The sequence below is a fragment of the Corylus avellana genome, chromosome ca7, assembly GCF_901000735.1.
Source record: "Corylus avellana chromosome ca7, CavTom2PMs-1.0".
Taxonomy (NCBI): domain Eukaryota; kingdom Viridiplantae; phylum Streptophyta; class Magnoliopsida; order Fagales; family Betulaceae; genus Corylus; species Corylus avellana.
Window position 1 is genome coordinate 940,109 of NC_081547.1, and position 12,928 is coordinate 953,036.

Genomic DNA, 12,928 nt, shown 5'->3' on the forward strand with positions numbered 1-12,928 from the left:
CGCCATTGAGCAGACACAGCATTTTTTTCACTTAAAAAGAGCTCAGAAAAGTGAGAAACCTTCGCTACAAAAAAAAAAAAAAAAAAAAAAGGCTAAAATAGTGACGCATTAATAATGACAATTTTTTTACCCAAAAAATGTCACTTTTTAAAAAGTCACACCTAGAACGCTACGCTTCAACAACGTCAAAATATAAGAGGCCGTAAAAACTAGTTAATGACCTTTTTATAGAAAATAAGGAGTTTTAAAGGTAGTTCTTTTAAATCATTGGAGTTAATATATATATATATATATATATATATATATATATATATAAAAAGTAAGTAATTAGCAAGCAGGATTAGCGTGCTTACATTTTTTTTGGTTTTAAAGTGACGCGCGAATCACATTACCCAAAAGAATAATAATAATAATAATAAAATGGTGATGGCCTCGCTGTTGATCGTGGGTTTGTTGAAGTTTGAATTAGATTTATAGACTAGCTGAGAAAATATGAACAAAATCCGTAGTGCAAGGAAAAGAAAGCTACTAGAAGCCTCTGTTGTCAACTCTGGTAAAAGTCAAACCCTCCCCTGCTTTTCAGGTTCCACGCCATAAACACGATGAAAGCTATTGCATTATAAATGAGTTGGTGAAGATTTGTTTTTTTTAATTATTATTTTTTTATAAATGAGTTGGTGAAGATTTAATTATCATATTTCGTATTTAATATGGTGACACGTTCCATCAACGTGTCATCATATTAAATACGAAATAGTATTTTCCTTTTGAAATGAAAATGTAAAAAATAAATGATGAAACATATACTATTTGCTAAGATCTTATCTATTTCTATTATTAAATCTTGTCACATTAGTTTCTTGGAATATTAATAGGATATTTTATGTGATATGTAACATTACTTTTTAGAGGAAAATTATAAAATCAATTCATGTAGATACACTAATTTGCAATGAGCTCTATATGATATAAAAATTTGCTAAGAACTTATTGTGGAAGGCAAAAATAACAAATAGCCTTCCACATTCCGCTTCCATCCATTTTTTTTTTTTTTTTTTTTGATGAAAATCGTCTAACACCATGTAAGCACTAATCAATTTTTTTTTTTTTTTTTTTTTTAAAATAATCAGTTCAGTCTTATTCACTGATAAATGAGCATCTCAAATAACACAGAATAAAAACTCTAAAGCAATCATAGCCGAGAACCACCAATCAAATTATGATTTATGTCACACACAATAAAAATCATAGCATCGGCATATCAAATTATGACATTGTTGTATCAAAGTATAACTATGACTTTCGGACCAGTAAGTGATATCATTGGGATGTGGTCCGACCAAGCCTTCAACTGAACTTCTCAGTTTAATTGTAATATTTTGAAAAGAAAGTGTTGATCTCAAGATTCGAAACCAACAACACTGTTGCTTGGCAACTTGAGACTTCGCTATTACTAAATAAATAATAGTTTGTACTTGGTTCAATGAACAGCCAATTTCAATTTCTTACAATGATAAAAGGTGAAACAATATGACATCACCAATTTGGATAACATTCTCTAATTGCTACATCAGCGCCCTAAATGTAGGTTTATTGTCAATTTGGGGCCTATAGTTTTAATTTTTGAATAATTATAGAAGAGAGACCTTTTTTTTTTTTTTTTTTTTGATATCAAATCAAAATATTATTGATCAACTAGAAGCTTGCATAGCAAGTACACGTGGAACAATACAATCAGGAAAATTCATAGTCCAAAGATAATCTGAGGATAACGTTAAAGCATATTTGGCAAGAGAATGAGCCTCCACATTAGCTTGTCGATGAACATGCGTCATTTTCCATTCCAACATAGAATCCAGCTGCTGCTTGGCTTCATGCACCACGACACCATAGCTGCCTCTCCAGGGAGTATCTCTGTGAAACGCCTGAATTACTCCAAGTGCATCGCCTTCTAAATGGACTCTCCTCCAGCCCATTTTCCGACAAAGCTCTACTGCTTTCCATGCTCCCCACGCTTCAGCTGCCGCCGGATCCTGGAGGAATGGTTTAATATCGCAGTAACTAGCAAGTACTTGCCCCTCATTATCTCTACCAATAATCCCAATGCCCATCTTTTTAGTTTGGAAATCCAACGCTGCATCCCAATTGACTTTTATAAAACCTGCCAAAGGCTTTTCCCATTGTTGCACGACCCTCCCTGGCCCAAGCACGCCACTGGTCGGCCTCGTCCGAAATCGTTCAAAATCAGCAAGTTGGGAAAGGGCCCGTTTGATCACCACCCCAGGGGAAACCATTTCCTCGCCGTGAAGGACTGCGTTGCGTCGAAGCCAGATTTGCCTGGCTACCGCTGCAAAGATGCTTAGTTCAGCCTCCGTCAAGCGCACCTTGAGCCTACTGAATATGGTAAGAAAATCCCCATCATCACAGACACACTTTTGTAGCTTTTTCGAGCACTCAAGCCACACATCCTGTGATGCTGGACAGTTCCAGAGGGCATGACCCGTTGATTCAATTTCCCGCTCGCAGATTGGACACATCGCTTCCTGGGTTATATGTCTGAGGAATAGGTTCCCCTTGGAAGGATATGGTGACAGGCCTTCCATAAGAACATCTGCACTATCCGTGGGACCTGTAGGTTCCAGACCGTCCTCCAAAGCGCTACTGATTGCTCACCATGGGAACAGGATCCCTGCTCTCGTTCCTTTAGTGTCCTTTGGTGCCACTTTAGAGACACTCATTCTTAAAAGATTTTGATGATTGACCCTATTGTGTCGTTCTTTCATTTCCTTGTAAGATCGACATTCTCGTTTGCAAGCTAAGGCCAGTGATGGCCCTTGGGGCTTTTAATTTAAGTGATAGAGTAATTATGTAAGTCACTTTTGTGTCATTTTAAAAATAATGTGAATTATTATTATTATTTTTTTTGACATGTCCACATATAAGGGGGGATTCAAACTAGTGACCTTTGCTTCATAAGGCTGAGGGCTACCCCTTTAGGACAAAATGATGTAGCTTATAAAATCACTATTAGGTTTTATTACTAATCATTATTGAATTTTGATCAAATAGATTTAAAGCTACCTCATTCATAGAGGGATACAAGAGTAATTTTTATAATTACTCCAAGTGATAAGATAATAATAATAAAAAAAAAAAATTACTGAGATTACACTATATATATTTTAACTTTGAATCCCATCCCTAGTAAAATGAAAATGCCAAATGCATATAAGTACTACCCTTTCAACAAGTACAAATGCTTGATAAATTTTGATGTAAAATACTTTATACGTGACTTTGTGTTTTGAGTGGTAGCATTGTAGTAAGGGACGGAACTCAGATGTGATATGGAATTAAAAAATGAATAAAGGATAAAACTTAATTTTCATAATGGCCATACCTATATATATATATTATAATTTTATCCAACAATGCTAGTGTATCACTCACAACCAATCATTTGAATTTTTATTTATTTAATATGAATTAATCCAATGATTAATTAAAAGTGTTACATCAACTTTGTTAATAAAATTTTAGTACTAACATGTCCCATATTTGAGAGTTGAGGCCATTGGATTAGAGAGATTTGGTGGCCGCAACCACCAAAATAATGACTTCTCGAGTGATGTGACCACCCTTTGACGTTCGATTGGGGTGGCTGACCACCCCTTAGGCTGGGCAAAATTTTTTTTGGGGGTGACGTGGTAATGCCACGTCGCATTACCACATAAGAGAGTATAAAAAGATGAAGTAAAATGAGAATACTTTTTAGCATTTTTCTAAGAGTAACGCTAGGGAGACTCAAAATACTCCAATTTTTTATACTCTATGATATGGCACTACCAAGTCAAATAAAAAATTTGTCCCATCTTTTGTTTGACATTACCCTTAATCACCATGTAGAGGTGGTCAAATTACCTAATCTTTAACCACAACCACCAAATGACCTATTAAAAGTGACCACAACCACATTGGACCCGGATAATCACCCCAAACCTATGAAAAGAGTAGACAATTTTTCATTTTGGGATTAACATAATAGTGTCAGATTGCATGCCATGTAAGTAACGTTTTTTAAGATTCTGACATGAGGAAAAGTGCTATACTTTTTAAATTTGTATTTTTTTTTTCTTTCTAAAAATTGTTTACAAAATTGTGTGTCACCATCTCATAAAACTATCAAACTCATTAGATGATTATGCATTATTTGAGAAATAACTTTTGATTTTTTTTTTTGGTTGAAAGGTGTATCATTTATATTTTCTTTATCTAAATCAAAAGTGAATGAATGGGACGGAGCTACAAGAATAGTTTTCATTGTCATGAGAATCTCACTCGCTAATGCTAAGCAGCCACATTATTTCCGAAATTCATCAGGAAAGAATTGGAGCTTCATGGCATACTTATCATTTATAAATGGCACTCCATTTTTTCGAAAAGAATTCCGGAAAAAATGGTGCTCACTTGGCATTTCCCAGAAAGCTTTGACTATCAGCTTTCACGGCTCAAAAAAAAAAAAAAAAAGAAACAAAAGCTTTTCAGCTTCACACGTAAACGAGTCCATTTATTACTATTATCACGAACACGACCCCTCGCATATTACCGACAGTATGAACCGATTCTGCCCTCATAAAAACCAGCACTTCACCCACAAACTCAAAGGACGAGGAGAAATGGAGCCCAGCAGGAGTTTCAGGCTCCAGAGAGGTACTTCCTTTCGGATTGGAAGGTCATACAGATCGGCGCTCGTATCGGAGACTATAACTTCCGAATACGCTGGAATCGCAAGGTACGAGAGGCTCTCGGAGTCCATGAGGCTAAGCGGCGAGCACACTACTGAGACAAAGAGTCGAAGGAACAAAGATTGGGGGCTTCTGACTCTGAGCAAGGTCTTTAGCTTTAGAAAATCCCCAGGCGCCGCTGAGGCCAAACAGGGACCGGAGAATGTGGTGAAGAAGAAGAAGAAACGGTCTTCGTGGCTTCCTGATCCTGATAGGAGGTGGCCCGTGCAGGGGTGGTGATGTAATAATGCCAAGTCAAGGAGGTTGAAAGGGTAATTTCAGTTGTAGGAGTTAGCTGGATGAAGATAAGCATTGCTAGGGAATTTGAGCTGTCAAGGGAAGTATTACAAGCAAAAGTTTAAGAAGAAAATTCAATTACTCGGGGATATGTGGTCGTGGAATCTGCAGACAATATTCCAGTGTTCGCTCAACTATTTGTTATTGTTTTTGTACAATTATTAATTTCTTTGTAATATAATTTTTTTTTTTTTTAATTTTTATATTTGTAAAGGAAATTGTTTTGTAATGATAGGGATGGAAGGAAGGAATTTAGGCAGATTCGTGGTGCCAACAAGCCTCCGAGAATGGAATACAATCGGGGTAATTTCTTGGATGCTTCACAAAATCACAATTGGACTTATTTATAGTTGTAGCCCAGACTCGATGTTTACAACTCATTATTCAGTTACAACAAAACGCACATTACAACAATATAAAACGCAGCCTCATCGAATCCTCTGCCCTTATCCTTGATGCAATTCAGCTCGCATTCTCCTTTTCTCAAAATCAACCAGGTATGAATTAGGATACTCTTAAGTTTATTTGAATAAGAGAATATCTAGTTAGGAGTATTTTTGTCTATTAAAAAAGTGAAAAGATATAAATACTTATCTACTATAACTAACTAGATATTCTCCAATTCATTTAAACTAGAGATAATCCTATTTAACGTAGGTCTCGGGCTTAATGTATGACATATTAATTGATGTAACATAAAAATTGATTAACGTAATATAAAAATAAAAAATAATTTTTTTTTAGTAAAAAATGAATAAAATTGTTTGTTAATATGAATAAATGAATTTGACTTTTTTTTTTTGACAAACGAGCTCATAACTCATAAGTCTAAAATGGTGAGGCATGAGAAGGCGTGAGGTTCGACAGTCCATGCGTCTGAACAAATATTCCCTTTCTGACTTCTTCCTTCTCTTTTTGGCCCGCATTCTTGATTTAATCATCCAACAATTTTTAAGCTTTTGTTATTACTTGAGTGATTGAGATTTTATTATCTCTATATTTTCTTCATTTACCAAATTCAATGTTTATTATATGTGATAGCAATTAGTTATATAAAAATTTGGAATATTTTAAAAATAATAATTGTTGATGTGATAAAAGATATTTGGAAAATTAAAAAACCACATTGTACTTCCCATTAATTCAAGCACAAAATGCACTAGACTCATCTCATTCCCTTGAAGCACATAGTTAAATGTGACTCAAATTTTTGTTAGAGAGAATATAACTCTTATTGAGTGGTGTTTGGAGTACTATAATCTTGGTTACATACTTCTATATAAATTAACTCTTGGCAACTATACAATTTAAATTATTAATTATGACATTAATTTTTAAATGATTTTTTTAACAAAATTCATTGTTTAATTATATTTAAAGAATAATGCTATTTTAATACTGACTTATCACATTAATTTAATAACCATTAGTGAAATGTGGTTTAAGGGATTCTCCTATTAGCCACTTAAGAAAGAAAGAAAAAAAAAAAAACACTTAAAACACGCCACATCAACTAGTATAGAATAAGTGATAAATTAATATTGCTCATATTTACCGGTACATTCAATGGATTGTTACCAATCTAGTGATTAGAAGGCAAACACAAAAGGGAGTGTACATTGAAAGAGGCCTAATTGCGATTAAAGTCACGATGAAAGTAGGGCCATCAATTCATCAGAAAAGAAAAAAATAAAACTAAAAATAGGGCCATCTCTCAAGCGATGGGCCTCTCTCTCTCTCTCTCTCTCTCTCTCTCTATATATATATATTTATTTATTTATTTATTTATTTTCCCCCATTTAAAAGTATAACGTTTCATTTTCTATCGTGTAAGAGCATTCATAATGAATGAGTCAAATTTTATGCAAAATAGCTTTTCAAAACTCACTTTTATTTAGTTTAGCTAATGAATTTTTAAATGCTTCTACATCTCATTAGCTATATTTCTATCTATTCTATTAAAATATCATTTTTTTTTATTATTGGGAAAAAGTTTTGAGAAAAGTTATTGGAAAAAAGTGAGAAGTTTTAGGAAAAAGAGAAAATAAGTGAGATTAATAAAAAATAAAAAGGCTCACTTGAAAAATGCGGCTACATTTAACTTTCTGTATTTTTTTTTGCTAATTCAAGATAGAAAATATTTTATAAATCTAATTAGACATTTTAAATAAAATTAACATTAGGCTTGTGAATGCTTAACGTACAAAGAACCAAGGGAAGTCAAAAATAAAAACAATTCTATTGTCAGACAGTAATATGCATGTAGGTTAGGCACAAAAAGCGAAGTTTGGTTGTGCATTGAATATTATATATAAATAAAAACAGCAAATTTCTTCTCTCTTTTTTTTTCCTCTTTATTTTATCTTAAAGAAATTACATTTTCCTATTACCAAAATAGCTAACCAAATGTAGATTTTTTACCCATATGAATCCCCCTTGTGTGGACATGGACAAAAAACAAAGAAAAAGGTAAGTTCTAAATGCATACAGGCAACAAATTTAAAATGTTACCACTTATAAAGATCTGGGCGGATTCGAACCACCATCCTCTCGAAGCCCGAAAGGGCATGAGCGCTCTTCCGTTTTGAGCTACAGATCTATCAATTAAAAAGACATTATACTATTGCCAGCTCAAGATGAGAGCTTATCAACCTTTCGTGTCTTCCTTCATTTTTTTTCGGGTTGAATTCTCACTTTCTTTTCTCATTTTAACTATTTTCAAAGGCTTAAAACAGGCTACCTCAATAAATAATGCCGACTATAAATTGGTGTTTAAAGGCAAATCCAATATCTTTAACAAACACTCGATAGAATTCTCTACATACTCAAAACGTATTTCTTGTACTTTTTTGATACATCAAAACAAATAAATAATATAACTCCAAAATTATAAAAATAATTAATTAAACCTTTTGACAGAAAGATTTGAGTTGTTTGCTTCCTTTTTAATTTTACCTTTTTTTTTAAAAAAAAATAATAATAATTGAAATAAGAGAACGAAAGATAGCAAAAAATTTCCTAAACCTCTTTTCCTGAAAAAACTGCCCAAGCTGAGATTAAAAAGTACCAACTTCTCTCCGTGGAAAAAACTTATGAAGTAAAAAAAAAAAAAAAACCAAGCTTCCATCTCTTCCAAAAAATATCAAATTTAGAAAACAACATACAAGATATCTTAAACACTAAAGCAGAACATCAAGAAAAACAAATAATAAATGCTCTTACGAATTAAAGCTCTAATTTCTAAGTTAAACTTGTTGAACCAAATTTTGCCAAGCGTTTAAAAAAGGTGTTTTAAGTAATGAGGAGCGTAAAAGAAAGAAATGCAAGGTTGATATAAGAATGCAAGCACGAGGTAAATAAATTATTAATTATGTTAAGTCCCTACCAACTCCTAAATTTTTGTTTTAAAAAAAGACCTATACAAGAGTTCAATGAGAACAAGAAGTCACTATCGTAAAATTGTTACAGGACACAGTAGCTTCTACCATCACTCTACACGAAGTGCAAATCAAGAAGGCTAAAATATTTTTATTTATCAAGAACGTTCAAAATTAAATTAAAATTTAAAACGGTCAAGAGATAACTGTTTACAGCACAAAACCAAATCAAATATGAAAGCAGTAAATAATATATCGTAGAAAATAATTGAAATTAAAAGGAGCCGAATCTTTGCTTTTAGACAGACAAATTGTCCAAGAAAACAATAACTGTCCCTCTAAAAGCAAATAGACAGTTCTCCCCAATTCAATTGAAATGGAGAGAACCCATTTTCATATATTACATATCTCAAGTAGAAAACTTTGACGCTTTTGGCAACTTCAATGTCAACATAAGAAGGCTTTGTTTGTAACAAAAATTGATTGAAGTAAAAATAAATATAAGAATTACATGGAAAAAAGAAAAAATTTTGTATTATAATAATTTTTTATTCAAAGAGACATTGATGTAATAAAAAAATAAATACAAATGTCAAGCAGTTAAATTTTTGCAAAATAATGCCATAGCAGTTTTTTATGCTATGTACCATCTTTTCCACTGCCTTTAATCCTTTAAATCATATGTGCAGTGGTCTTCCCTAAGGAAATGCTAAAAGAACGCTGATTTGCATCACACACCAGCCAAAAAAATTTTTTTAATAATTAAAAATATTAAATAAAAAAAATTTTGGCAGACGTGCAACCACCGTTCCCTGTATCATGATAATAATTAAATTATATTTTAATTATATTTTTTAATTAAATAACACTAACGTACGTAACTATTCATACACATGTATTACACAAATCACTGCCTAATAAAATTACTACTTTTTATCATTAATTTGTTACTATTCAAATAATAAACTCACTACAAAACATAATATTTTCATTTTTCCATATCATATCACATCAATCAATTTCTACTACAGAAAAAAATCAAAGCATTTGCAAAACAAGTCAAAGCCTTCGCAAAACAACAAGCCTCAGAGAGAAAAGAGAATAAATGACTAAATTAATTTTTCTATCATACCCCTTTCTCAACCACGAAAAAAAAATGGCCCACTCTTAAAAAGGGTATATCATCAAATGACAACCATTTTTACGAGGTGGTTTGGTAACCTACTTTAAAAATACCTCCTATCCTCCAAATCCAAACATGATGCGCGGCGTTCCTACCAACCATTTGTAAGAATTGGGATATAAAAGGTAAACAAAAGAATAAAAACTATATTCCTTGCAAACATTTAAAACATAACAAATTCTCAACAAAAACACCAAAAAAAAACCGTTTAAAAAGAGTTACCAAGATTGATGATAGCACTTTTTAAGATAAGGTTCGATCCTCTTTTAAGATCTATTTTGTGTCTTGGGAAAAAGTGTATTATTTGTGGATTTCTATGATCTTTCTTCGGTCCCTGATCTAAACATTGGTAGGAAGACAACGGCACTACATAAATATGAAAAATTTTATAATTATTACTGAGATATGATTAAGTGATCACTGACATGCATAAACAATATAGGTAAATTGATAAAAGGCACACCTGTTCATGCCCGCCAGCATGCCCTTTATCATTACCCGTACAATATACACACCGTGCTCATATATTATAAAATATTATGTAAACAGTAAAAAATAATTTTTATTTTTATTTTTTCAGTTTAAATAATATTTTATATTATATAAACACTGGAATGTTCACTTGATCACTACTCATTATTAGTGCTCCAATATATCTTTCACAGAAAAATAACATACATACTAAGCAGGTCAAAGATACCAAAGCAAATAACTGTTGCAAAGCATTAAAACCCACGCCACAATGAAGATGGACAACAGGGGAAAAAGCATAAAACATAAAATAATATGTGATACGATCATTGATCACAGACTTGTCACCTCAAACGACCAGCCATCGATCTGATCGGTAAAATTGACAATGTCACAGACTTGCCACTCAAGACAGCGGCCGTCTTTCTCCAGAAAACTCTTGAACAGCAAAATTCTCCTCCACGAGTCACCAAGTTCTTGATCAACCGTAAGAAGAAACCAACTTGTCCGACATACCAGGATTAGAATCCGTAATTGGGTTATGAGATCCGGAGACTCGTCGATTAAAGTGAAACAAATTCCTTCCTAGTACCACAGGAGTGGGAACAATACAACACATCTCACCAAATTATACAGAGTTACATATAATCACACCGAATCCAGGGCTACACATGCCACAGTACTTCAAATAAACAGATGTTTTTTTTTTTGTATTAAGGTCAACAATTTGTTGCAATAAAAATTCCGGGTAATTACCCAAATATTTCTTCTGGAACCCGTCAAAGCTAATTTAAGCTATTATTTAACATAATTATTTACTATTTGTAGCTAGATCGGAACAAGATGATCGTATGCAAGCCTCAATGATCGCAATATCTTAATGGTTTCAACACTGTTATCACAAATATTTAAACAAAAGCAGGCCAATGGACGTAGTCAAAGGCCTTCAGTACTATCTTGAAAGCCCTTTTAAGTAAAAAGTCGAATGATTTTCAGATGTTGCAAACAAATATACAATTTCCCGGCTTAGCCGTGTTAACATGAGATTGATGAAGCATGGTTTGAGATAACGCTAGTTTCAGTCGGCAGATCTCGACGAATTCGTTTCAAAAAGTAATTTTAACATAATAACTTGAAGTATGTATTTCTCTCGGGAAACTAAGAATAGAAACTTGTGTAATTTGAAAAGTAATTCAAGTAGATGAATAAATGTTGTGTGTACCTTTAATCCCCGGAAGTTGATGCAGATCTGAAAACGCTACTACGCTACTGACTCGGATTGTCTGTGTAAGATTCAGATCAAGCACATCATGATGGATGCTATGGCCAAATCAATGGAAAGAAGGGGAAAGAAAACCATCAGAACACGGCGCACCAGAGGAGAGACCCCGGGAAAAAAAAAATCCCCGTGCGGTCTTCCCTCGAAACCAAAAAACTTGCATCTTTTATTAAGAGATTGGGTGACCTGCCATGCAAGCGCACCTGTCATGGCAAAGGTCGACAACAAATTCAATCATTGACTCGAGCTCCCTGAAATCAGGCCCCTCCTGATTTCTTACGCACACTACTAACAACCGCGATGAAATCTATGGCGATTACAACGCTAAGAACTTGCTTAACAATCGCGTACAAAGAATAAATATCAATATGAGGAAAGCGATTAGCCTCCGTCCGGAGTAACAGGCACAGATCTCAGCCGATTTGACCAGAGACCCCAAACAAGGACAGCTAGCCACCGATAAGCAACACCACGTCAGATCTGAGACCGGTATGACTCCCACAGCAGACGATCGCTGATCTCCGCCATAAACTCAGCCTTTGGAAGAAGAAAACAGAAAGTGTCAGTGAAAAAAAATTAAAAAAATTCACAGCTCAAACGCTAAGAGATCCATGAAGGAAAACATACCTCTGGAAGAGGAGAGATCTGATCCGGAGAAACATTTGCGAAGAATTGGATCGACAGTGAATCTAGAAGAAAGAGAGGCCAAGGAGGCAGGGACGAAAGTGAATGGATGAATGGTAGGAAGAAGTGGAGAACCTAACTTATAGATGAGGTTTGAAAGCTTGAACGGTTGAGATGGACGACTTTTAAGGGATATCAACGGCAATCGTATAAACTACGTGGGTGAAGAGCTGTCACCCTTTTCCTGCGGGCGGTGGCGTGTAGATATTAACCATTTGAATAAGTTTGGTTGTTGGCTTTGACACGTCGCTGTGCGTTGTTCTTACGCACATCGGAAACTACCATTCAATATTTGGTGCGTCCATTTTGGTCGAGAAATACCGAAATAGATGCTTTAGCATATTCCATTATATGCTTCCCCTTTTCCTAAATTGTTCATAAAAAGGATAAAAATAAGTAAATAAATCTAAAGTTCGGTAACACGTCACAATGCGTTGCCCTTAGGCACATTGAAAACTACCATTTAATCTCGACGGTTGGCTACTTTGAAATCATTTTCATTTTTAAATGAACGGTTATGATTTTCTCATAAACTATTTCTTAACCCCATCACCCTATTACGGTCCCAACTTCCAAGGCATCGCAAGCCATGGTCGGACCCATGGGTGTTTCCTTGTAAGTGCCGATACTTGTCTCTTCTTCTTATTTCTTTTCTTCTCTATTTTCTTTGAAATCATTGGTGTCTCGATTAAACACAATTTTTCTTGATGTTGTCTTTTTTATGAAGAAAAATATATCAAAAATAATGTTATATATTATATTTTTATCATACTTTATAAATATTACACTATTAATAATTTCTTGGATTAAATACTCCAAAACCCCCGGGGGTTTCTCAACTTTATTTTTTCTT

General features: G+C 33.8%; 1 long non-coding RNA gene across 1 annotated transcript; it reads right to left on the reverse strand.

Moving 5' to 3' along the window:
* Window positions 1-10,256: 10,256 nt before the first annotated feature.
* On the reverse strand, window positions 10,257-12,331 carry LOC132187741 (uncharacterized). The gene is made up of 2 exons (XR_009440846.1): window positions 12,019-12,331; window positions 10,257-11,928 (listed from the first exon to the last, which is right to left on the reverse strand). It is a non-coding gene; the product is annotated as an uncharacterized LOC132187741 (long non-coding RNA).
* Between the last annotated feature and the right edge of the window lie 597 nt (window positions 12,332-12,928).